The sequence below is a fragment of the Callorhinus ursinus genome, unplaced genomic scaffold (genome assembly GCF_003265705.2).
Source record: "Callorhinus ursinus isolate GAN/ISIS: 27379988/994484 unplaced genomic scaffold, GSC_fseal_2.0 scaffold80, whole genome shotgun sequence".
Taxonomy (NCBI): Eukaryota; Metazoa; Chordata; class Mammalia; order Carnivora; family Otariidae; genus Callorhinus; species Callorhinus ursinus.
Window position 1 is genome coordinate 957,389 of NW_027397142.1, and position 27,077 is coordinate 984,465.

A 27,077-nucleotide genomic window follows, 5' to 3' on the forward strand; every position below is an offset into this window, starting at 1 on the left:
CTGCAGTCTGGGTGGTTCCTTGGTTCAGTGGGGTTTTATAACTTCCTTCTCTTTCTCTCCTGCTCTCTAGTCCAGAATGAAGCCAGACTGGAAAATCCTGGAGCACTCCTTGCTTGACAGAAGGTAAAGATGCTCTGGAGGGGACTAGTCTGGGTTCAAAAACCAAGTGGCCATTCTGGTCCCACGGGTGTGGAATTTCACACTTTGACCTTTTTCTGACTGGCTGGTGGTGGGGGGGGGCGGTGACATGAGCCTGCGTTATTCCCCTAAATGCTGGAAACACTGCTTAGTAGCAGAAAAGTAGCTGGGGGCGGGCTTTACCTTGTGACTAAGGGAGCCCACCCTTACCTGCTCAAAATCTTCCCCAACTGTTACTTAAATTTCATCTCTTTAGCTTAACATTTTAATCCCTGTCACAATACTAATTTTCCAGGGCGTGGAAATCACCCCATTTGACGAGAACCGATTTGGGAAGGAAAGATGGAGAGGTGGGCAGGAGCAAGTAGACAGAAGGGAAGTCAGGAAGAGCCACCAGGGAGGATTCAGAAGCAGGAAGCCACTGTTATTGCTGCCAGTAAAGGCTTTGCCTGGGGCCTATCCTGGTTGATGGGCAGTGGTTAGCAGTTCTAATAGGTACTTTTGTCAGTTGCTTTGTGTAAATATGCCCAATCATTCATTAATAAAATTATCTGTTCTCTGAGTTTATTATGCTGGAGTGTAGACTTCAGTGGCTGGGGATCCTAAATTAAAATGTTGTACCATATTGCCTGCATTTTAAGAGCCTTTTGTTGTTGTTGTTATTACATATGTTAATAGTTCTGAGATCTGCGTGTTTCTTATAGACCACGCCAAAGAAGAAGCTTACCAGACTTCTTTTTTCCTTCTGAAAAGATATTAATAAATTGATCACATATCTTCCAATCAGTGGAGTCTTAGAATTGAATTTTTGTGATTGTTTGGCTTTGGGGTGCCTTCTGAAACCACATCTTTGCCTCCACCTTCCTGCGCACACAGTTATTTTAGCCAGTGGCTAAACACTGCGTGCAAAGCACCTGTATCCATATGATGACCCTTGCCACTTGATTGTTACTGAATGCACTGACCTATGACTCCCTTCTCAAAAATAATGCAGTACGATCTATGCTGAGCACAATATCAAAATTTAAAATAAAGATAAGCATTACTGAGTTTGCCTTTTGCTCAGGTCAACACCATTACTGATCCTGTCTTTATGAAAAATTCTGACTTTTGGGGGTATAATTAAAGTTTGCATACATATAAGTTTCTACAGATTACATATATAACAAGTTTATATACATAATAATCTTATATATATATTTATACATGAAATATAAAAGTTATAAATCCGTGTATAAGTTTGTAATGCGCTTATATATAGCGAAGCTAGCGCACAGGGTCTGAGTAAAGTCTTAAGTCACCAATGTCTATGTGGTCCTCTACATTTTCCGGTACCCTGGCAGTTAGGCTAAGGATGTGTAAATAATTCTGGCCAATGAAATGTGAGTAGATTTGGTGTGTATTATTTCTGAGTCAGGCAGTGAAGAGTCCGTATGTCTCCCTCACTTTTCTTTTCCTCTGCTGCCATCATCTTAAAGACCACATGTTCCAGATGGTGTCCAGTAAGAAAGGGGAGGGCAACTTGCTTCAGACTTGATTGAAGTGGGTTAAACCACTGAGATTTTGATAATTATTTGTTTCCACAACATCGCCTTTTGCCTAAAAAAAAAAAAAAAAAAACTGCATTGAAATATTACTTATTACAATGACTGAGTTTTTTGGTACCCCCTTAAATTTTTACCCGGAGGCATCCACCTCACCCTGGTGTGGCCCTGTCCTTCTGACTGATGGAAGGATGAGAAGTAGAGGCTGGCCAGGATTGTGGGGGGCCGTGGGAAGCACCTTAGAGGTTCCAAGAGTGTGATTTGAGCACTGCCACTGATCTGCTATGTAATTGTGAGCAAGTCCCTTCCTTCCCCCTTCTGCGAGAGAATCTTCTGAAGATTTCTAAGGCCTCTTTAATGGGGAGCTTGTATTTTGTCTTGATTATATATATTATACATCTTTGTTAATTGTATTGCTCCGGTAATCCCTTTTTTATTTAGCTTTTCAGAAGTACCATTGCACAATGAATTGAAAATTAAAAACAAACACGCAAACAAAAGACCTCTGGTCCTTCACCACAAATGGCTTAGGACAGTGCTTCTCAGGGAAAGGGGGCTTGTGGAAGATGTTTCCACTGAGGTATCATTTGTCCAGGCTGATAGTAATGAGAGGTACGGATATACAGCACCTACTATGTGCCAGTGCTTGGGCTGTTTTACAGGTTTTAGTACATTTACGGGAGGAGATGCTATTAACCACATTTTATACCGCTCATGGGTTTGTGTAATTGCTGGTCCACAATTTTTTCCATTAAAATCCCCTAGAACTCTCAGAGACATTTTACAGAGGAGGGAAACTGAGACCAGCTGTCAGAGCGTGCTCTGATATCCATTTAACTTCTGTCTATTGATTTTAATTTGCAGGGCCCTCTGGAAAGAAACTAAAAAGCATGGCCCCCTCTGCTTTTAAAAGCTTTGTATGAGGCTAGCAGTACTATTTAGGAAACACCTTCAGGGTGACCTTGGACAGACATCAACATCTTAGCTGCGTAGGTCTGTGTATTTAGGAAACCAGTCACTCAGTTCTGGGCAGACAGCACCTCTCGGAAAAATGAAACAGGGTCTGGCCTGAGGACTCTTTGTGAATGCTTTGCTAACGCGTTGGATACCAGAGAGGCGGGTGTTGTCATTTCATCATGAAAACCAGGGCTAAGGGTCACATTCAAATTTTTATTTTCCTTTAAACATGGGCACCGATTATGTAACCTTGTGAAAGCTTTTGCTGCCAACGAGGCCACTATTATCAACCCAAGGGTAGAGGTGGAGGTGCACTCACAACCAGTTGGGGAGGGCTGCTTTGGGGCAGCCTATCTCTTGACAACATTTTCCTGGGTCCCTTTTGATTTTACAGGGACCCACATAAGCCACCTCCTTTTTCTGCATTTCAGATTGCACTTCCTCCATAATGCCAGTTAACCATGGGTCGTCCTGCTCATGCAATCCAACAAGTACTTTGGATTAAGATAAAGGTAAGCTCTGTGGCAATATTCTCCCAACGGACAGACTTGCTGTTCACTCTTTTTCTCTAGAGAACAGTCTTGGTGTCTTGACCGGCTCGGGGCCTAAACACACACTCAGCAGTTCTAAAGAATGACGGATTCAGCAGGCAGGATATGTGTGACCCACAGCACTGTGCAGTGGAGAGGCGTCTGTTTGCTAAATAAAAGAATAGCTAATCCCAGCAATTATGTCCCCTTGCTTGACTAAGGGTAGTAGTCACGTAAACAGCATTAGTTGGGAATGCAGTCTTTGGTTCCACCAATGGCTGCTTTCATAACTGCTTTCTAGAGTGCCCATGTAACTTTTGTTCTGGGGATCCAGCATTTCCTCCCGTCCAGGGAGTGGGTTTGGGCTCCCTGGGCTGCAGAATTTGACTAAAGGTCCGTGTATGTTGGTTCTCGACTTAGTTCTGAGCTTTGAATGCACTATCAGCTTGGAATGTGTCTGATGACTGATTTCTGACCTCTCACTCAACCTATCTTTTTGGGGAATGATAAAATAATGCAAATTAATTATAGTGATTTCCCAAGCTAATAAAATTTCTTTGGCAATTCTACTAGCCCCAAAGTTCATATGCTGCAGTACAAATACAAACATTAACTTGCATGAGCGGGTGTTTACCGGCACGACTCAACCATTTGCTCTTGTAACTTGCAGCTGATATCCAGACCTGGCCACTAGAATGCCAGATATGGTTTTTCAAAAGACTGTAGAAAAAATACATTTACAGTGCCTTAGGATTGGCTTTGTTTGGAGAGCGGAGCTCCAGTGTGTCCTGGATTTTCAGGTGTTTTACAGACTAGAGCTCTTGACATCTACCCTTCACCGCAGATGCAGTTTCCATCCTGACTCTCAGAAAGCTGTGTCCCTCCCAGAGGGCCCAGCCACACCTGGAGTTAAACCCGTGCACAAACTTGCCAGTGTCTATCCCTGTCCTTGAACCTTAGCACTGCATATCACAATCAGTTAATGCCTATTTGGTACATGGACAGAGCCTACAAGATGCTCAGTTCAAGGGCTCTGGTTGTACAAGGCGGCTGTCAAGGACACAGTGATTTTTGAGAATCCTCCTTATGCCATGTGGGTCAAAAATGTATTTTGTAAGATGTCCCTAAATATAACTCTGAAGAGTTGCATGAGGTCTTGGGAGAGAATGGGGAGAGAGAAACTCCGTGCCGGGCCGTGGGCTTGCTAAAGGTCATTTTAAATCATTGCAACACACACTCCCAGTGCACCATTGTGCAAAAGGATTTACTTTGTTTTTTTATTTATTTTTCTATCCCTATTCACTGTAGCATTTTACCCCTAGGTGAAAAATGAAAAAGTAAAGCATAATTACAAAGTTCATTGTTCTTTGACCAGCCTGAGAGAACACTTTCCTGTCATTGTAGCTGATTCACACATGACGCAGGAGGTTCCAAGAATCTGGTGGACATGGATGCAGAGTTTCTTGGGACAACCGGAAGGACATTGTATGTAGCCAGGCTTGTGTGGGGGGCTCAATGCTAATACGGAGCCCTCGCAGAGACCCCCGTGCTCACGCTGGTCAACACCGAGGCCAGCAACCTGTCCAGTCTTGTGGCTAGGATGCGAGCACAGTGGCTTCAACCCGAGCTTCAACGAGAGTCTACATCTTGGTAGGATCATTGGTTCTGAGTCTTTTCTTTACCTTTGCAGCCTTAAGGAATTGACATAATTTGTTCACCAAGAGCAGAGATAGCTAGAGAATTGGGTCATTTTAACCACTCCCTTGTGAGAGACTGGTTTTTCAGCCTGTCTGAAGATTTGGTCTTTTGCGGGGTGAGGGGGGTGTTCTTGTTGTGGTCATTTGCCTCTGCCCTTAGAGCCAGTCTCTGTCCCGCCCTCCTCTGGGTTACCGGGAACTAATGTCTCAGGATCTTTAGCCAACTGATCCCACTTCGTGTCTGGCCAGGTTTGGCCAGAGGGGGGCAGTGGGGGAGACTGGAGTGTGGGAGCAGGAGGGAGGCCAGGGGTTCTTCTTGCCTTGTTTTGCCTTGGGGAGCATTTCTTTCCTCTGTGGCTCCAGCCCCACCAGCCAGACCCTCTCTCAGGGGCTGCCAGGCCACCCTGACTATGGTCCCAGAGCCCAGTGGACATTTGACGGGAAATCGGGGGACATAAGGGAGGGAACCAGGTGGGCAGCTGTGGGGGAAGATTCTAGGACAGGTCAGGAGGGCAGTGTGGCTGGGGGTGGCGGGAGGACAGGTGGGGCTTTATGTGGGGCTGGTGTTGGGGAACATCAGCCAGAAGAATGGCACGACCTGGCTTCCGTTCTGAGGGGTTGGCCTGGAGGCTCTGTGAAGGAGAGAGTAAAAGGAGCTCTGACCGTCACCCAAGCAAGAGACACCGGGGCTCAGACCACGAAGGGAGAGGCAGGGTGGTGAGAAGTAGTTGCTTGCGGGTGTATTCTGAAGACAGAATCCCCGGGATCTGCTGATAGATTAGGTACCGGGTCTGAGAGAAGGAAACGGGTGACATATGGCTCTGAGGGTCTTGACCCGAGCAGCTAGAATGATCCTCTTTCCTAGGAGGGGAGGCTCAGGGTGAGGCCGGGGAAGCGGGGAGTCTGCTTTGGGCTGTAGTAAGTCTGAGGTGCCTGGAGGGACCTAAGCGAAGATACCTGAGCAACAGGGAGAAGTCTGGCTGGAGACATCGGCCCACCTGGCATTTCAGGCCAGAAGTGGGAAGAGATGGATGGATGGAGTGGGGGACCGTCCATCGGGTGACAGGAGGCTCGTCACGTGACTGGAGAGAGGGGTGCCCAGAGACACGGGCTGGGGGGTTCTGGTTTCCCCAGGAATAGGGAGCAGTGGCCCCCCTGATGGCCGAGGAGGCGCAGGGGTTGGAGGAGAGAGAGACGGGAAAGCAGAGCGGGGAGGCGCCGCGTGGGGACCTTTCCCCGCACGAGTGGAAGGACGCGGTGTGCATCTGCTAACTCAGTAGGATGTCTTGGAGGGTGTGCCTAGCAGTTTGCAGAGAGCTGCCCTGTTCCCGGAACTGGCCACGACGTAGTATTCCACTGTAGAAACCCCGCATAACTTACTTGATCGTGATTTGTTATTTATTACATGTGTTTGTTTAAGCCGTCCCCTCCTGATGAGAATTGAGTTTGCTCCCAGGGCTGGAATGCTGATACACACTGCGGTGTTGTGAGGGACACGTGCTCCGATGCAGGTGGCGCACTGTCCACCTCGAGAGGCAGGCCATCTGTCCTTCTTAGGGGGACAGCATGCACTCCCGCCAACAGGGCGCACGCAGGCCTGTCTCATGAGGCCCAGCAGCCAAGTCGCTTTTCTAACTTTTTGATATTTGCTGAAAATAATGTCTCGTACTTGGACTGTTTAGTTTTCTTGTTCTGAATGAGGAACAGCTTTTGTGCATTTGTATTTGCTGTTCAGTTATCTTCCTGTGAGTTATCTGTCTGTGCTTCCGGCCCTTTCTCCTGCTGGAGCTAGCTCTTTCTCTCACCTGCTTGCGGGGGCTGTTTATACCTTCACAGAATTAGCTCCATCAGTGCCGTGGATCGCAAGCGTTTCTTCCCGGTCTCTTTGTCTTCTGACTTTGTTTATCTTGCCTTTTTTTTTTTTTTTGCATGCAGGATTTCCCCCTTTTTATGTGGTTTGTGTTATTGATTTATTTCCATGGCTGCTGAGGTTTTCTGTCACATACAGAGGAGTGTGATGGGAGGGGACAGGCTCTGGACTCACACTTGCCTCTGCCACTCCCTGGTGGTGTATCTGCAGGCACGTTGCACAACCACTTGGTAAACACAGGATGAGAGTGTCTGGGAGTGCGTAAGCACCTGCACGTGGGACGTGCCCCTTTCTCTTCCTCAACGTCAGTCCCAACAGCAGAGCACACAGCAATGGCATGTTTGCTGTTTGCTTTCCGGAATTCTTCTGGAAAATCACAGCACCCATAATTTCCTGGGCATGTGCCCTGTGGCCCCCTGAAGTCCACCCAGCCTGTGCTCAGAGGTGATATATTCACCCCAGAGGAGAGCTCACGTCCTAGAAGTCTGTTCCAAAGTTGCCGTCAGTCCCGAGGCAGCCGATAGCCTGGCTCCTCGGAGATGGGGTAGCGTTTCTCACAGAGTGGCCCTCAGGCACTGGGCCCCTTCCCCACGTTCTGATTGGGCAGTTTGGGGTAGGCCGTGTGCACCTGCTGGTTTGAAGTTTGAGACCTGCTGGTCTGACCCTTCCGCTGGTCCTTCTCCTGGAAAGTATTTTGGGAACCAGAGACACAACAGCTGCACACTTTGCTCTTTCTTTCCAGCCAAGAGAGTTGCAGGCATGGTGCCTGCCTGTCACCCATGAGAAGGTGTATAGCTGTGGAGGGTGCCCTCGAGAAGAGCCCGTCCCCCAGGATCACCAGGCGGGAGAGCACAGCTGCTTCCCACGGAGCTGAACTGAGCCACCTTCCCAGCTGTGTGCACTGAAAGCCTGTCTAAGTCCCGATGGGGGGACAGGTGGGGAAGGGGATGCCAACATGCGTCCCCTTTCCATTTCACGTGCACGACATCTGCACCAAGCCTTCCCTGAAAAGAGATTATGTTTATGAGATGTAAATGTGAGTTTAGGGTTTTTGACTTTATAAGTCTTTCTAGAGACTTTTACATTATTGAACGACAGGGAAATGAGTCAGAGGCCTGGAAATGAGATACCACTTAAGGCCCAAGTGGAAAGAGGGGTTTTTATGAAGGCAGAAAAGAGATCACATGGGATTTTAGAAAGTATGGTGGGCTTTGCACTGGGACTCCAGAGGGAGAAGGGCAATAGAGTTATTTGGGGGTGGTGTTTCAAGGAGGGAACGAGACCCTGCAGAGAAATCTGTTTCGACCTAGAACTGTTCCAGCCAGAGCTGTGTCTGCAACCCCCGCAGACAGGACTCGATTCTATTAGGGCAGGGGCTGAGTGTGGCTAGCCAACGTGGGGACGTGATAGTTTGAAACATAGAAAAGACGTATGTTAAGATCTCCAGAGAGAAATTCCTGTTTGGTCTTAAAACCAACCACAGTGGTCTTTCTCCTAAACTCTTGGTTTGTTTGTTCCTCGTGGGCCCTGGAATGGATCCTCACGTCTTTCTCATGGGTGGGCAGAGCACAGAGCATCAACGCTGAAAGCTGGAACCCACCCACACGTGTGGTGTCCATTCATTGCTTTCTCCTCCTCTTTGGGGGATTTGCCTCCCCTGCTGGAAGGGGCTGCCCCTCCTAGAACCAGGTTCTAGTCCCTGCCCACCGGCTCAGCCAGTCACAACCACCCTCACTTGGGGAGCCAAACAGAGCCCTTCCCTGGGATTCTAACTGGAGCACTGACCAAGCCCCCTTCCTCCCCACCCCAAGGCTGCAAGGCTTCCATCTGGAGCTGCCCCCCTCAAAGCACAGTAGCCTTGGCCCCTGAAGAGTAGGGCTCTCAGAAAGAGTAGGGAAGGGGGGACATGGAAGCCTTGGCCCCTGTCACCCCAACACCATTTCCTCCTCTCCCTCTCCCTGTGAGCCAGCAACATTCCATCTTAAGATAGGGTTGGATTTCTGCCTCTTGCAAGACAAGAGTCTTAACTAACAAACATCCTACTTTTAATTAACTTAATTTTGTTATTCTTTCTAGAACAGGGTGGGGAGGGAAAGAAGGGACGCAGGGAAGGGAGGAGGGAAGCAAAGAAGGAAGGGAAGGCTGTGTGTGCAGAGTTTGCAGCCCGCAGGACTGCCCGTTACCCGGCTGTTACAGCCTGACCCCTCTGCCCCTGGGCCACCTTGGCCACGGTCTTCACTGTGGTCAGGTAGCCTGGCCCTCGTGGCCAGCAGCCTCCCGAACGCCCTGCAGAACCGGGCTGTTGATTCCCAAGCCCATTCTGGATATCAGGGGGAATGGAAGCCTCCGAGGCCATGAGACCTGCCGTCCATGGGGGTGGGCAGCTTTCCGACTCCACACGGTGTTTGTGGGATGCTAGGGCCATTTTCAGAGGCTCAGTTCTAGCAGAGGCATCGGATAATCTTGCAGGTCTGGTATCTCTGATGGGATCGGAGTGTATACATCTTCTTCCATAGGAAAAGAACTTTGCCCTTTGTGCTTGAAGAAAGCCTGCTTAAGCTTACTAATGACTGGGATTATCAAGGTCCACTGGTAATTTTTAAAGTTACCTGAGCAAGAAAAAAAAAAAAACCACACAAAAAACAGTGATTACAGAAGCTAAGACCCAGCATCATCAAGCGCACGTTGGTCATTTGCTTTGACAGGCAGAATTCAGTCCTTTTTATTTCTGGTTAAGCTCCCGTGGCTGTGTAACCAGATACCTCCGGGCTGGGAGGAGAGGCTGCTCCAGGATGGAAGGGTTGTTGGGTTGATGTAAATGGTCAGATTTCTGGTTCAGAGAATTACCAAGACTGATGAAAAAGAGCCCATTTTCCTTTTGGTTTACTCTTACCACATCTTCATTTTTTTTTTTTTTTAATCCTTGTATCGCTTTGTGTTTTTACATCCAGATTCACCAAGTGGCTAATCTTAGGACTACATGAGATCGCAGAATGCCCTGCCTCCCTGTTCTACCAGTGTTCTGCTTTCATTGAGAGCAAGCAAACAGCACACAAATAAGAGCAGTGTAATAGTCCACTGGGAAGATCTGCATTTGCTCTAATGATTTTCCTATTGCTCAAAATATTTTGGAACTCCTTTTAAACCTTTTGTAAATTTAGGGCAGTTTGTGAGGTGCAAAAAAGCAAAAACACCAATGTCAATAGACTTCCAGTGGAATACTTGTGTAAACATCTAGCCAAATCGTCAGCATAGACGAGGCATGTAAAGGATCCAGTAGTGAAATTCCCACATCACAGTGTCTGTCCACATCCCACTAGCCAGTGAATGTTGCTCCAACTGACCCTTGTTAATGTAAACCTGGATCTGTTTCAGGCTGAATTGCTAGGATCCCAGGGATTACTCAGTTCATCTCTCTCTCCCACATTAGACAAAGAAACAGTAACTTCAGAGGCTCCCATTTGCCGGCATATCTGTGTCCGTTGGGATCCTCGGGGAGGTGGATGCCAAGACGGAATCAGACACGTACGAGATTGAATGGGGGCCCTGTCTGTGCAGGGTGCAGGGGAGAATGAGCAGGGGTAGTTGGGGAGAGCCTCAGGCCATGGCTCAGGTCTGAGGGACAGCGGAAAGGGCTGGGTAGGAAAAGCCTCAGATCAGCACAGTGCCCAGCACAGTTCACAGCCAGACCAAGGGGGGGAGGGGGCACCACACACGAGTGGTCAAAGACATACTGTGGACCCCATGTGTTATGTCATTGCCTGGGGACAGCCCGAGGAAGGCCTGGCCTCAGAAGCTAAGCGGGAGGCTCTGGGGCCTCAGTCAAGGGTGCCTCCGTGGCAGGGCCTTTGGAAGGACAGCTGGGTGTCATCCCCGTGGCCACCACACCCCCCCTTGCAACACATGGATGCACGGCTCTGTGCATGTAGGGAGCAACTCCCCTGTGGTTTTCTGGGTCCCTCCTCTCACTCTTGGGGACACTTAGAAGAGGGTGGATGGGATTAACTGTAAGCCACCGTTGCTGCCGCTGGTCTTGGGGCCCCGTGGGTGCCCATTCCCCCCCACCCAGCCCCCACAGTATCCAGTCTAAATGGCCTGCCTGGGAGTGTGACCCAGACCTTGTCCTGAGGGCTCGGAGTCCTTTAGAGTCACACCGTCCTTGGGCCAGGGCTGCAGGGCCCACAGTCATGCTGAGCCCGCAGAAGGGAGGAGGCACACAGGTCCCTGGCTTCCACGTGTCTTCCTCCCCCAGCCCATTGTATGAAAACGCGCTACCTCCTACTGCTGATCAAGGTCAACTTACCCCACCAAGAAAGTGACTTCCTTCCTCACCCACCGGGCCCTGGCCACACAGAGCCAGAAGTGTCCTGTGACAGCTGTAGCTTGTAGTTCAATAGGACCCTGGCTGTGTCCCCTGGCAAGAGAGTGTCCCCTTTTGGGACCCAGACTTTTAGCTCTACAGAGTCCAGAGTTGCAGGGGCAGGAAGCAAAGAGTCTCCCAGCAGGTCACTGGGGCGACTCCATGGTTCACGTATCCACGTGTTCTTCCCACGGGAGACACAGCACTACGGCGAGGTCTCTGATTGAAAGCACATGATGCACCTGCAAGGTGTTCCTTCCCAACCCTGCACAGCATCCCCTCCGAGCTTCAGGGACTCCTTCAATCCCCTATCCTGGCTCTCTCTGAGCCTGGCTGCTTCTGGATGGTGTGATAGACTAGTGCATCCTATAGTCATGGCCCCTCCCCTGAGCCTTCTTAGCTGTAAAGTGAGCCCTCTGTTGGATGCTCTGTTGTGTGGAGTCCATGCTTGGCCACTGTCCCATAAAACCCCCAGACAGTGGTGCTAGCTGAGGCTCTGTGGGCAGGAAAGACATAATCCACACCTGGAATAGGTATCTATCCTTGTAAGATGAACTGCTGGCCCTTCTGAGATATAAGGGTCTTAATGTGGCCACCTTGCTACTAGGCAGATGGTCTCCTCAAGGAATAGCACCGCCTGGGGTCAGCAGTGGTCTCAGTGGCTGACTGGCTGAAAATCCTGAGGGGGCAGTTGCTAGATAAATGGGAGTCCGTGCTGTCAGGCCCACGCATAGCCTCCTTCTCTGCCACTCTGGTTGCTCCATTCATGTACCCTTCTCGCCAGTCCCGGGGTGGCTGGTGACAAAGGCAAGCTGCCATCGACCAGTGAGGCAGTTTGCCCACTTGGCTCTCCAGTGCCTCTTGCATGGCGGGTGCTCTCTGATGGGCACCAACATGGGATTCAAACATCTTTACACCTTGTGCCTGCTCCTATATGTCCATCCACCTGCCTCTCCCCGGACCTTTCTGTCCCTGACCCTCCAGCCTTTTTCCTTCCAGACCCCTAACCAGCTAGCTGGGCCACTGGCCACAGCCCAGGCACCTTGGTCTATTTCTCTTTCCACACACGTGAGTGAGCACATGCCCCCTGGGAAGAGCTCTTGCCTGGGTCATTCAGGGCTGCCCCGGAACATGACTGGAACGCAGCTGCCGAACACCTTCAGATTCCTCCCCCAAGATGGCCATCTGTCAATCAAGCTGGGATTTTTTTATTTGCTTCTTACAGTGGTCATATGGGACACCCTACACCCCACATGGCCATAGGAGTGGGCTGGTGGGGGGTGCCAGTGAAACCATCGTGAGTGATGTGGCAGTGTGAGATGCTGGCTCGTGCAGCTTCCTCACGCCCTGTGATTTTTGCTCAGCCTCCATCCTCTTGCAACAGACTGCTGCTCGTCTGTTCAGCTTTGTGACTCGGTGGGTCCCACAGGCCCTGGATCCCCCGGGGGCCCTTCCAGGTGCATGCACAGTTGGTGTTGCAAGGTCAAGTGTTTCCTCTACCAGGAGCCTGTTTCTCGAAAGGAGCATGGTTCCCTGCTGTAGTTGGCATGCCCGTGCTCCAGACCATTGCTCCTACATTGGGATTCTCCCTTGGCTGGTCATGACCTCCATGCTGCATTTACTCCCACTGTTGACACCACCAGCACTGCAGTGGACTCATCAACCCCCTCCCAGACCACCAGCCCCACCTGCCTTAGCTCTCCCCCAGCCCTATTCCCCAGTTCTACCTGGCAGTGTCTCCCCCAGGGGGTGGGCAGGCTGGCCTCTGTGGCCCATGAGCTATGGGGGTTGAATTGTATCCCCCAGAGGCATATGTTGAAGCCATATGCCTGGCACCTGTAAATGTGACCTTATCTGGAAATTGGGTCATTGTCAATGTCATCTAGTTAAGGGGAGGTCATTAAGGTGGCCCCTAATCTAGATGACTGGGTCCTTAGGAGAAGAGAGGAGGCACAGACACAGACATGCAGCAAGGGGAACGCCTTGTGAAGACACACATGCACGGAGACCACACCAGAAGCCACGTGAGGATGGAGGCTGGTTGGAGTGATGCACCAAGGATTTCCAGCAGCACCAGGATCTGAGAGCTAGGCACCGAGCACCTCCTCCCCGAGAGCCTCGTGGGCTCTGCTGACGGCCCGGGTGACCCGTGATTTTGGACTTCTGGCCTCCAGAACTGCAAGAGACTGAGTTATGTTATGAGCCACCCAGTCCGTGACACTTATGACAGCAGCCGTGGAAACTGATACACACGCCTTTCTCGGCTGCCCCCCTGCACTTTGTCCTGTATCCTCTCCTGCCCGGAGCCCCCCTCCCCTCTCCTCCACTCACCCACCACTCTCTTTGTCCCTGTCAGGGCACCCAAATTTCCCTTGGAGCACCCAGGCTCTCGCTCACCCCCTACCCTGTTGCGTTAACACATCCACGGGCGGCGCTGTACCCCTTAGCATTTAATTATAAACTGCCCCCTTGATTTATGTATATTTCCCACCTTGCTCCATGAAAGGATTTTAGGCAGCTGCTGCTTTCTCTTGCTGGCTAAAAGGCTATTTCTGCTGTACTTTTCAAGGCTGTCCCGATTGGTTTTGGAACCAAGTAGGGTCCGACCTCAGCCCGCAGAGTAGAGAGCACATGGCGCATCTCCGCATGGGGTCAGGGCCTGCCGGAGAGGGGACCGGATCACATGGGTGCAGGCCTCCTAAAAACCCAGCTATCGGGGCCCCAGCCACGCCCAACATCTGACTCGATGCTCTGTTATGGTCAGTCTTCAAGGCCCTGACTCTGATTTAACCAGCCCGGGTGGCACGGGGACCACACCCGAAGTTACGAGAGACGAAGTCCGTTGGGGATTTGGGCCAAGCCCCATATTTGAACCCACCTGAGCCTCTAACTCCGAGGGTCCTTTAATAACTCTCAGGAGGAAAAAAAACAAAACGCAGATCTTACCACGTGAAAGTTAATGCACAGGAAGGGGACAGGGGGACCCATTCCAAATGTAAATGAAAGACAATTTACATTTAGCAACAGCCACATTTAGCACCCATAGGCTTCAGTTTTAATTAAGGCAGAGAGTGGCTCATCTCCAATCAAGGCCAGAGAATTAGCGCGTTCTCGTGACACATCATGTCATCTGGCAGAGCGGCTTTGCGGGGAGCCCCTGGTGTGACAGCCGGCTGGGGGCCAGCTGTGCTCTTGGTGGCAGCCAGTGGCTGCGCCCTGCCTCCCGGAGGACTCCTTCTGACCTGCAGTGTGTGAGCTGAGTGTAGCAACAACCTCATCACGGGACCTTCCGAGGCCCCCGCTCTGTCTCCCCTTTCAGTGAGGAAGGATTTGTCACCCCCTCCCACCCCAGCGCCGACAGCCGTGCATGCCTTAGCTTCCTCATCTACCTGATGGGCATCCGCCTCGCCTGGCCCTTTGCTCTGAGGCTTGAAGGAGGAGGAGTGTGGACCAGCAGTTTGCAGGACGTGAAGCCCTCTCTAAATAGAGTTATGCTCATCATCCCCATACGTCCCGTGTGTCAGAGAAGCCTGTGAAGCTGTCATCCTTTGCTTTGTCGTGCCTGCTGGGAGGGGCGTTTCAGAGACCCTGGGCAGGAGTGACGTCCAGCTGGAGCAGAGGCAGCTGACCACGTGGGACCAGGACGCGGGGCTCGGCCCTAGGACGTCGGGGCCCCGTGCGATACTTCTGATTACAGAATCTGCAGTGACATCACAGCCCCCATCGAATGGTGCCAGGCCGGCTCCTCCCCGTCTGGTGCTGTGGCCTCCTCACACAGGGATGGGGTCTTCGGGTTCCTCACGAAGGACAGCCCTCCACTTCAGGCAATCCTGGAGGTTTACAGACAGGGACCCCGAAATCCAGCCTTCCTGCCTTTCGGTATTAGGGTGGCTGGGTGCCCCTTTCCCCTGAGGTCACTCTTAACTAGCCCGGGGACAGAAACGCCCCACCTTTTCACCATCAGTGGGCTTTGGGGGGGTGAAACCAGTGCCCACCTCCTACCCAGCCCAGAGGAAGTTGGGTCGTAAAGAGCATTTTCCAAAACACATAGGAAAAAAAATCACCCTTCATCACAAATTCACAAATATACGCCTGCAAATTTAGCAGTGCTGTCTTCAGAAAGGCAGGTACCCCTCAACCTCAGGAAGTCCAGAGATCAGGACACTTGGCTCTCTGTGGTGCCGGGGTCTCTGGTGCTAACCCCCAGCTTGTTGTCCAGTCCTGTTTCTTATCCTTGCTTTAGTGGCTCTATTATATTGTGCCTTTCACGATACATGATCTCAGATGGTTTTCTCCGAAGTAGGAGAGGTACAGATCACTCATCTTATTTATAACTCTGCAACGAAGACCAGAATCAGAGTGTATAAATTGGGGAGGAATGTGGAGGAAAAGATGCTGGGCAAACAGGCTGCAGTTGGCACCTCGCTTTTGCCTCCTCCTTGGTTTCGATGACCCTGTAGCTTCGACCAGACAAACGCTCAGGAAGTAGCTAATGATTCGGCCAAAGCCATTTATTGACCGCGTCATTTCCACATGGCCAGCATGGACCGTGCTCCCTGGAGGACATCCAGGAGAAAGTGCAGGCCCCTCCCCCCGCAAGAGGAGATGAGAGGGGCCCTCGCAGAGGAATGCAGCCAGTCCCTGGCCAGCGGGAATTGTCACAGGAGCTAACATTTATTATGTGCCTGTGTGTGGGACAGCTTTGTGCTGGGTGCTCTCGGCCCACCTGTGACCTCTCACACGTCCTTTGGCGGAGGCTCCTGTCACTGTTTCACAGATGAAGACGTAGAGACGCCGGGACACTAACTGTGGTCAGGATGGTGCAGCAGCAAGGCCCGGAGGGCTTCAACCAGGACCGGACAGCCTGGATTTCCAGCAGGTGTGCAGGGCCCCGAGGCAGACACCCGGAGCCACGGAGCGGCAGGGAGGGGGTGGCCGGGCCTCGTGATCTCACCCTGAGGGACCGGCTACAAGCCACAGGGCCCCCTGTGCTGCCTGGGGCCACAGGACACCTCCGAGGTACCTCCCCTCTCCTGCTGCCCTCCACAGCCCTTTCAGACGCTCCCCTCCCCTCACTCCAGCCAGCAACCTTTCCTCCTACTTCTCCGGCAGAGGGACAGTCAGAAGGGGACTTCTGCCAGGCTCCCTCCCCCACGGACCCCCTACCAGCAGCGACTCCCACAGAAGACTCTTGACTCTCTCTTTGCTAGAAACCGCTGTTCTGCTGTCCTCGAGCCATCATTCCCTCTCTTTCCTGCTCCATCAGTGTTTCTCTCGCCCATGCAGTCGTTCTTCCTCTTGGCTACATATTGGAGGCACCCGGTGAGCTTGAAAACAAAATGAATGGGGGCCTTGTTCCTACAGACTTTGACTGGAATAGCCTGGAGTTCTCCCCAGGCATCCGGAGACATGAAGCCGATTGTGCCAAGCATCCGCAGCCGAGAGCCAGCTCTCCTAGGGCGCCCACCAGCCAGCTCTCTCCCACCCACACCCCTCCAGCTGCTGACAACCCCCCCAACGTCAGTCCTCAGTGCTCATCTTACTCACCTTCCAGCAGCGCTGAGCAGTTGGTCTCTCCCTCTTTCTCGAAGCACTTCCTCCCCTGGCTCCCTGACCTCTCGCTGGGGCTCTCTGTCCACCTCGCTGGCCGTTGCTGGTTCCTCCTGATTGACTCTTGGTGGCCCGGGTCTCCATGCTGGGACGTGTTCTGTTCCCCGGGTACACTCACCCCTTGCTGTGCTCACTCAGCCTGCAGGCTTTATAAGTCATCCATTCACTAAGATTGGATCTCTGCTCTGACCTCTCTCTTAACGCTAGACTTGTATATCCAGATGCCCACTTGACCTCTCCAGGTGGGGATCTCTCTGACATCTCAAACCGGCCATACCCCAAACCAGGATCCTGCCCTTCTACCCACCACACCACAGCCTTACCAACCTTCCTGTTGCTCAAGCCAAAAACTGAGTTGTCTTGGATTGCTTGCCTTCTTAGTGCCTATTTCCAATCCCATCAGCAAATCCAGGTGGTCCTGCATCGAAGTGTATCCAGAACCTTTGCTTCTGACCCATCCTCCATGCCAGTCTGGTCCAAACTGGATCGTCTGTCATCTGGTAACTGGTTTCTACTTCTACCCTGCTCCCCTGGTACATTCTGAAAACAATAGTTAGAGTGATCCTCTACCAAAATCCCTCCAAAGGCTCTACCTTTCACTCTTGTCAAAGCCCATGTCCCCATGATGACCTACGAGGCCTTTATGATGGGCCCTCCATTCGTCCCCTCCTCGCCCCTTCTCCAGCCGGCTAGCTGTTCTCCAAGCTCTTGCCCCAACATGCCAGACTCCCTCCGACCTCAGGCTCTTTTGCCTAGGCTACTCCCTCTGCCTGAAAATGTGCTTTTCCTAGATATCTGAATGATCTCCTTTCTCCTTTCCTCCAGCTCCCCACTCAAATTCCACTTCTCAGTGAGTCCTTCCCAGACTGGCCTTTTAAAAACTGAAATAGTCTTCCCTGGCATCTCCGTTCTTTGCTCATTTATCATCTCTTGGGCCCATGTCACCTCCTAACACCTAATATCTCCTAATGCTTAATTTACTTGTATGTTGTGTTTGTTGTCCGCTCCCACAGGAGGTTTTAAGTCCCATGAGGTCAGAGATGTTCGTTTTGTTCGGTGCTCCATAATCTACTACGGTGCCTGGTGCCTAGGAGACCGTCAATAGTGTTTGTTGCATAAACGAATGTGGTGCAGACCGGGAGCTGTGGGGGATGGTGAAGGGAGGAAGAAGGCCTCGTTGGGTTCCAGAGGGATTATCACTAATATTGGGTGCTGGGAGTGCTTCCTGAAGAAGATTGGAGCCGAACCTTGAAGGGAGGATAGTCTCTAATGATAGTAATAACAGTTGGAATAAGCAATGGGGCTCGTGAAATCCTAGGAACGATTTCGACAGAGCTCTGCTCTCAGAGGAGGGGTGGCCCTGGAGAAGCCGAACCGGAGATAGCGTGAGGAGGCGGGATGCGAAAGCAAGCCTGGGGGCAGGGACACGGTCTCCTGGAACGTGTGGGCGCCGCGGCGAGCTGCCAGGCCCCCCATCTTCGGCCCCCACCGCGAGCTGCCAGCCCCCCTCCCATCCTCGGTCCCCAGCAAGACGACACAGTGCTTCACAGAGAGGGTTAGGAATCCCGTCTGTGTTTTCCTGGGGATGTACCCGTCTTGAAGGAAATTCTTTGTGGAGACGGAAACAAAAAAAAGATGTGCAGATCCGTGGTCAGTGATTAGGCATTGATCCCCATTTCTAGTCACGATTATGTGTTGCCATGACAACTGCACAGTCAGGACCAAGCCAGAGTCTCACTCCGCGTATCAGATGCAGACACGCTGTGTGCACTTTTCCACCTCAGCCTGAAATGTGGAAGCCACGGGTTTTCATGCCAGAAACCCAAGGAGAAGGCCACGGCTCGCCCTTCAGGAAAAGGAGGGCATGGGGGGCGTATTCACCCCCCTGCTCAAAAATCTCTGAAAACAGCTTTGACTGCGCCACTCCGTGGCTCCCCAGTCTTGTCTACTGTCTTCACTCCCTCACATCTGCACCACTTGCTTTGGCCAAATTCACTTTCTCATAATTTTCTAGATGCACCGGGGAGAAGAGTGTATAAGCAAGGAGACAGAGGAATGAAACAGCATGGAATATTCTGGAAGCACTTGGGGCTGTGAGGGGCCAGGTGGGGAGGAAGGACTTTGGCATCTCGCAGACACTACGCTAACCCCCGCTCTGCCACGCATGGGTAATGGGCAAGTCCCCTCATTTTCTAAACGTGCTCTTCTCACCTCAGTAGGACTGCCTTGCAAATCAGGGCTGAGCTAAGTGAGGCGGGCTGTGTGCCCGCCTCTAGCATGGAAGCAGGCAGCTCCAAACACAGCAGAGGTGGGCAGATGGGGAGGGCGTCCTCATGCTGCACACCGAGGACTTGGAGTTTGACTGGTGGGGGCAAGGAGTCAGGGAGAGATTTAAAGCTGAGGAAGGGTTGGTGCTGCTATTAATCCCATTTTATAGACGACAAAACTAAGGTACAGAGAGGTTAAGTAATTCGCTCAAGACTGCACACTTAGCAGGTGGCAGAGCTGGATTCAAACCCAAGCTCTTAACCACCATAGTGGTTATTCTTCCTCCAACTAAATAGGAAAAGGAAAGGTCTTTGAGACTAAGGCCATGTTAGGGACTGTGGAAGAATTGACTGAGATCCACAGAAAAGCTGGACTTGGCTTTGCCCCCAACATAGTGGTTAAGCTGCTGAGAAAGGAAGAATTTAGGTGATTGGCATACCCATCAACACATTTTCTTTAACAAGGATGGACCATCGGCCCTCTCTGAAGCCTGTGGCACCACCCCTTACTCCTAGTGCTTTGCGGAAAGGCGTGTCTGAAGTCCTCCGTGCTCTGGGCCAACTGTACGGCCTTGTGGAGCAGCTGTTTCCAGCCCTCCAGGCCAATCTGGGAAGGAGAGGTGCTGGTGCTAGGACTCAAGACTTCTCTCTCACACACACACACACACACAGCAGAATAGTGTGCACGAGAAAACCCAGCGCCTACATCAGGACTCAGGCTGGAGGACGGGAGTGTCGTCCGCAGCCATGGAGGACTATGATGGCCATCTGTTAGGGTCCACCGCACATGTCGCAGCCAGAAAGAATTTAATATGGAGCATCAAACCCAGCACGGTCCCTGCCTGGCTGCGGGCTGGCAAGCCCACGGAGCCGGCCCTGCTGCTCCTGCCGCCCTTTGGGCTGGGGCTCCAATAGGAGGAGAGGTGGTTGGAGGTGGTTCTACCAGAAGCCCCCAAACTGGGGTCATCTGACTGTCGCTTGGCCATCAAAGGAAGGGAATGTAATTGGCCACCAGGGAGGTGTTGCAGCTTCTTCCAGGGACACCCCAGAAAGCAGAGAATTACTCTGGACCTCCTTCAGCTCCCCCTTTTTTTTTCCTTCCAGTGCCTCCATTAGTGGGGCGGAGGGGGACTGGGGCTCGCGGGGGGCCTGGGACATGTCCCTACAATGAGAGCAGGGTGGACAGGGCAGGGAGGGCAGGGATAGATGGGAGAGCAAAAGGTGGTTGAGGGGGCATGCTGTTAATCCCACCTGGAACAGTCCTGGGTTATCTGGAATAATCTAATTCCAAATACACTGTCCCATTGTCCCGGGAAACTACTGAAGCTTTCTGGACATTTAAATACGGGTATGCACCGGTACCGGATTTGTCTTCCTGACACTCAGCATTCCACATTCCACTTGCTCAGTGGGACCTGACCCCAAAGTCTGGCTACAGAGTCTTTATCTGAACAAAATCCAGCATTAAAAAAGAATTTTAAAAGTTTCCCAGAATTAAAAAAAAAATCCATAGTAAAACAGTAATCAAATGCTATTTCTTTAACATAATAGAAAATGTCTAACAAAATCTGGTATTCTAACAGAATACCAGAGGTATTCTCATTCAATTCTGAATGGTCCAAGAATTACAAATATTGAAAAGGAGACAAGAATTTGTTTGATGATATAATCACCTACCTAGAAAACAAATTAAAATCGACTGGAAAACACTTAGAATGAATACGGTAATTCTAGAAAGTGACTGGCTGGAAAATAAATATTCAAAGCGTAATGCTTTTCTTATGTAATAACAATAAGCAGGGGCACCTGGGTGGCTCAGTTGGTTAAGCGCTTGCTCTCGGCTCATGTCATGATCCCAGGGTCCTGGGATCAAGCCCCGCGTCGGGCTCCCTGCTCAGCAGGAAGCCTGCTTCTCCCTCTCCCACTCCCCCTGCTTGTGTACCCTCTCTAGCTGTCTCTCTCTCTCAAATAAATAAAATCTTAAAAAAAATAATAATGACAATAACCAGCTGGAAAACGAGAGGGAAGAAAGATGTGGCTCACAAACATTAATGTGCAGCTCCTTTACAAGGGACAAGACAGACCCCGGTGGGAGGCTGGAAGATGACCGAGTGAAGGGGTGGGGCATGTTCCTGGAAGGGGAGACCCGGAGCAGTGAAACCAGCCCTACTTCCTGGAATACCACGTCCATCGAACAGAATCAGATCCTATCGCCACCACCACACACACACACACAGGACTTTAAAATTCGGAATGTGTACTTTTAAAGTTCCTCCAGAAGAACAGATATAGGAGAAAACGTATTAATGGTTGGGGAGGGGTGGTTAGGAGAGAATTTCTTCAGCTGACTGTACGTATTACATAGTATAATCCTAAAAAGACATAGTCGTGGGACAACAGGAAGCATGCAGGTCAGTGAAACCCTAGTGATCGTGTCATACATGATGATCATGATGCTTTGAATCATGGATAATCATTTATATATTTTATATGATAATGTGGTCACTGTTACACTGGCGGCTATCAGTGACTGCTTCCGCAGGGTGACACGGCTTCTCCAGTTCCTTCCAAAGCAGGTTATGGGATGGGGGAGGAAGGAGAGAACATGAAACTTCTGGGTCCCAGGAAGATGAAATAGACATCCTGGCAGGAACTCACACTCATGTCTTCCGTTAAAAGCACTGGGTGTTATACGAAACTCATGAACCATTGAACACTACATCAAAAACTTAGGCTATGTTATATGTTGGCTAATTGAATTTAAATTAAAAAAAAAGAAAAAAGAAAAGAAAAGTAATCTTGGAGAGGTTCTCTCACATCCATCCGCGCTGTAAGAAGCAACAACCTCTCTCCCCTTCCTCTTGGGCATCCGCTGGGCAGCTGCAAAGCAGCAATCATGCGTGAGTGCATCTGCATCCACGCTGGCCAGGCTGGGGTCCAGATTGGCAGTGGCTGCTGGGAGCTCTGTTGCCTGGAACGCGGCCTCTAGCCAATGGTCAGACGTCAGGTGACAAGACAAGGGGGCGGAGATGACTCCGTCAACACCGTCTTCAGTGAGACTGGGGCTGGCGGGCATGTGTCCGGGGCAGTGTTTGTAGACCTCCAACCCACAGTTGTTGAAGTTCACGCCGGCCCCCACCACCAGCTCCTCCACCCTGCACAGCTCATCACAGGCAAGGAAGATGCTGCCAATAACTGTGCCCGAGGGTACCACACCATCGGTAAGGAGATCACTGACCTTGTCTTGGATGGAATTTAGAAACTGGCTGACAAGTGCACAGGTCTTCAGGGCTTCTTGGTTTTCCTCAGCTTTGGAGGAGGAATGGGGTCTGGGTTCACCTCCCTGCTGATGGAACGTCTCTCTGGCCATTATGGCAACAAGTCCAAGCTGGAGTTCTCCATTTACCCTCTACCCAGGTTTCCACAGCTGTAGTTGAGCCCTGCAACTCCATCCTCATGACCCACACCACCCTAGGGTGCTCTGATTGTGCCTTCATGGTAGACAACGAGCCCATCTGTGACATGTAGAAACCTCCATACTGAATGCCCAACCTACACTAGCCTGAACAGGTTGATAGGTCAAATTGTGTCCTCCATCACTGCTTCCCTCAGGGTTGACAGAGGCCAGAAGTCCAGACCAGCCTGGTGCCCTATCTCTGCATCCACTTCCCTCTGGCCCCATCTGCTGAGAAAGCCTCCCACCATCAGCCTTCTGTAGCAGAGGTCGCCAACGTGTGCTCTGAGCCAGCGAACTGGAGGGTGAAAGGGGACCCTCGCCACGGCAAACACACGGCTCCCCGCCCATTGTATCATGGTAGACATGGTTCCCAAAGATGTCCGTGCTGCCACTGCCACCATCGAGACCAAGCATACCATCCGGTTTGTGGACTGGTGCCCCAGTGGCTTCAAAGTTGGCATGAATTACCTGCCTCCGACTAGGGTACCTGGTGGAGACCCAGCCAAAGTACAGCGAGCGGTGAGCCTGCTGAGCAACACCGGAGCCATCGCTGAGGCCCGGGCCTCACTGTTCACTGGTATGTGGGCCAGGGCACAGAGGAAGGAGTTTTCTGAGGCCCATGAGGACATGGCTGCTCTTGAGAAGGATTTTGAGGAGGATGGTGTGGATTCTGTAGAAAGAGAGAAATTACTTCAGTTAAAAATGTCACAAAGTGGGGCGCCTGGGTGGCTCAGTCGCTTAAGCGTCTGCCTTCGGCTCAGGTCGTGGTCCTGGGGTCGAGCCCCACGTCAGGCTCCCTGCTCAGTGGGAAGCCTGTTTCTCGCTCTGCCCCTCCACCCTGCTTGTGTTCCCTCTCTCGCTGTGTCTCTCTCTGTCAAATAAATAAAATCTTTAAAAAAAAAAAATGTCACAAAGATGCTGCCTTTACAGAAAAGTTCATTCTGTTTTAAATATTGAAAAGTTGTGCTCTGATCCGTTCATTTGTAGGTAGCAGTGTATACTCTCATATGCAATGACTGACCTATGCTTTAAAACACGACTCTGTTACAGACCCAAGCTGTCCATTTCTCTGATGGGTTTGAATCAAGTATTCCCTGTCTTAACTGGAAAAAAAAAAAAAAATCTGCTGAAAGGACCGCTGGGAAGTCATTATCGGCTCTTCGTGAACAGCAGACTGCCTCTTGGAAGGGTCCTCATTTCTGCGAGCCTGAACCTGCAGTGTGAAGCATCTGTGTTCGAGGACCCTGAACTTTTGGTGGCGGGGAGGGTCTCTGCCCCCGTGCGCTCTGCCGCCCTCGTTCCTCGCTGTAGCATTGCAGAGACCATGGCACAGGGGCTCTCTCAGGACAAATACTACAGCAGGTAGCAGGATAAGTCTGCAAAGAGGCAACATTTTCAGAAAGAACTTAAAAAAATACATTTCCTGGAAATTGCCTCTGACATTTCAGATCTGCTCCAGGGAAAACCTCTACGGAAGCTTTAAGTAATGAACTGTCATCATTTGGATAATCGCCTTTCAACCATCAATGATTATCCCACCTCGCGGACTGAATCAACTATAAAACATAGGGGCTCTTAACCTTGAGAAGCCCACAGGGATATGTGATACGGAGCCAAATACCAAACAAGCCACTTTAAAACAATTTTCAGTAGTTGCTCTCTAGAGAAAGTTGGGAGCAGGCAGCTTTGTTGTTTTGCTTTTTTTTTTAAATAAGTCTGTCCAATTTTTGAGTCTTTAAACTATTTGAGTTTTTAACGGATTTGACTCTTGAAGCAGTATTTGTGTACAATTATGGGAAAAATAAAAATGAAATAGAAGCCCCACAGGTCCCTCATTTCCCCACTTTGGCCTCCCATCTCCCAGTATTTGTTACCGAGGTCACTGTCCCCAACAGTCAGCAGTCCCTGGCTCTTCCCGCTGCCGCCAGAGTGCTTCCTGACCCCAGCGTCACGGTGACTGGAAGGTGAGGAAGAGCTCCAGGTCCCTCAGCCACAGATGGGAGCCTGGCTGCTGGCTAGTCCCCGTTCAGCTGATGGGCCCCGTGAGGGAACCACGTTTCATCATTAAAATGATGAGTAACAATGGGAGCAAGAACCAAACCTTTAAAGAATTCTAACACTGGAGTTGGGCCTTAGCCCTGTGGGTGGGTGAGGATGTTGTGTTGCTGTTTTTCAAAGCTGAGCCTCCTCCAAGTTTGTCACGCAGGTTCATCATGCAGCAGCTACAGCTCCACTTCCCAACGCACAGACCCTGCAAGGACCAGGCTCCTGGCAATCTCCATCTGCTGAGTTTCCATCTCAGATTCAGCCAGTAAGGGCCACGTGGTCATGAAGCCTGACATGAACAAATCTCTGTCAAAACCTGAACTCTGATGTAGAAAAACTCAAGGGCAACCTGTTGGAATTGGCCAGCTAATTCCCAGCAATATTTAGGAAGTCATCCAGTGCTAGGTGAGGCCCAGGACTGATCACACATACCAGTCACTTTACCCACTCCTCCAGGTTCATACAAGGTTAACATAGATTAATAAAAATCAGCACACCTGTATGGGTCAGGGTTTCCCAGACTGATAGATGTATATTTTTTTATTTTAAGGAATTGGCTCATGTGGTGCTGGGGGCTGGCAATTCTGAAATCCAGGCCGGCTGACAGGTGGAACCTCGAGCAGAAGTTGGTGCCACCCCAGTATGTGTGTAGGGCCTATAAGTTTTTCTGTCCCAAGCACTTCTGGAGACCCACCCAGTCAGTCTCCTTAGGTATGCTTCTGGCATTGGCTTTCAGCCCCGCATTCTGGCTGTGAGAGAGGCTCCTAGGACCTCTAACCTGACCAGACTGCTGCTCCCGTCCCCCACAAAGTTGTGGCAACTCTGCCCTCACCCCCAAATCTCTCCACCACGAACAGGCAGCACATTTCTGAGCAGAAGTGTAGGGTGAGGGCCTGTCTGGACACTAGTTGTCTCAGTGTGACTTCCTTCAAAAGCAGAGCTTGAGACAAAGAACTTGCAACCAAGTAAGTGATTTGGGAACTGATCTTGAGAAGCAGGACTGATTGAACAGGAAGGAGTCTCAGAAGAAGAAGAAGAAACGACATGAGTGTGTGTTATCAGGGTCACTGCCAAGGACGCCTGGTTCTGCTGGAAACTCTGGAAAGCAAAGAGAACCTCCCAGAACCACTCGCCCGAAGGAGGGGAGGCCAGAGCTTTGTGTCCCACGCTGCACTTTGTTGAGGGCTGCCCTGGGCCCCTGCGAGCTGAGCCTGTGTTGACAAGGGCCTGTGGGCCTAAAACAGGCAGGCCCGGATGGAAGGCCCTGTGCCCAGAGCGGAGCAGGTCACACAGGAGCCATTCCGAGCTGGTGGCGTTGGCCTTTGAGCTGCGTGGAGCTCCGGGTTGGGCTCGTGGGCCCTGAGGCGCCGAGGCATCTGTCTGCTGCCCCACAGGGATGTGTTTGAAGGAACAAGCTTGTTCAGCCTGGGGGAGAGAGCACTGGGCATGGGACAGAGGGCCTCACATGCCAAAGGGCAGTCTGTGTTAGATACGGTGGTGGTGCAAGGGCTGGGGATTGGGGGGCAGGGAGCAGATTCCGCACCAGACCTTGGCCAGCCACTCCCCAGGAATATTCACATGCAAAGAAGAGTGGCAAGATAAAGGAAAGTAATACTCTACGATGGTGGCCTTGATTGGTTCCCTAATCAGGTGCAGAGAATTTCTGTTAGCTGGGCTGGACCTCAGCAAGCATTCCCTTATCCTAGTTTTTTAGGCTTCTGATGAAAGTAGGCCACGAAGCCCTCCATGTTACCTTTCTGAGACCCAGCTCTAAACCTTGATTGTACCAGGCCTAGAGGCAGCCGAAGGTGGTGGTGAAACGCGCAGGTTTTGGAGCCAAACTCGCAGAGCTTGGGCTCAAATCTTACCTCCACCGTATAACTAATCATATGACCGTGGGCAAGTTTCCTGGTGTCTTGTTTATAAGGCAGAGGTAATAATAGTGCCCACCTCCTAGGCCTGGGATGAGGAATAAATGAGTTAGTTCATATAAAACACTTACAACAGTATCCAGTGCATTGAAGACCCCCAAACTGTTAGTTATGCTTATTAGTACTCCCTGTAGCAGGAGGAAAGGAAGGGGAACAAGGGAGGGAGGGGGGCGGAGGGGGGAGGAAGCCGGGCAGGCAAGGCTCGACCAGGGAGGCAGCTGCTGCCTAGCAACACCGCCCACCACCAAGAGTGGTTATAGCCCATGTTTTGAAAAGTCTGATTGTTACTTCGCCCCTTCGGAAAAAGCAGGGTGGTGGATAGGAGAAAATCTGAGAGCTACCTCTTGCTTGGGCACCTACCCAATGGACAAGGGAACAGGCTTATTTTGTGATGTTCCCGGGAGTTAAACCAGGCCAGTGAGGGTAAGAGTTGTTCTCAGTAGCATTACCAACTGTCTAACATTTAAGTTGTTCTCGATGGGATGATGGGCGGTCCACGGGTGCTTCCATATGCTAGGAAATCAAGGATGGGTGTGCCTGTGCGGGACCCGGCCCACTCTCAACATTTCCTCCCACTCTCATGAGACAGAACATGGGAAGCAGGGCAGAGAGAAGCCTGTTCTGCATATAGTCACCAGACTTTTTTTGTAAATAACATTTTCTAATCGAC

The 27,077-nt window shown here is 51.1% G+C and overlaps 1 long non-coding RNA gene across 2 annotated transcripts in view; it reads left to right on the top strand.

Moving 5' to 3' along the window:
- LOC112815877 (uncharacterized) overlaps window positions 1-27,077 on the top strand; it is a 36,711-nt gene that overhangs the window by 1,012 nt on the left and 8,622 nt on the right. Inside the window, exons 2-5 of one of the 2 annotated variants that reach the window (XR_012376696.1) lie at window positions 71-123; window positions 3,071-3,151; window positions 4,574-4,819; window positions 7,479-10,855. This is a non-coding gene — a long non-coding RNA (uncharacterized lncRNA). Of the gene's footprint in view, window positions 1-70; window positions 124-3,070; window positions 3,152-4,573; window positions 4,820-7,478; window positions 10,856-27,077 lie in introns of those variants that run through there. The other variant, XR_003206070.2, reaches the window with a different exon arrangement.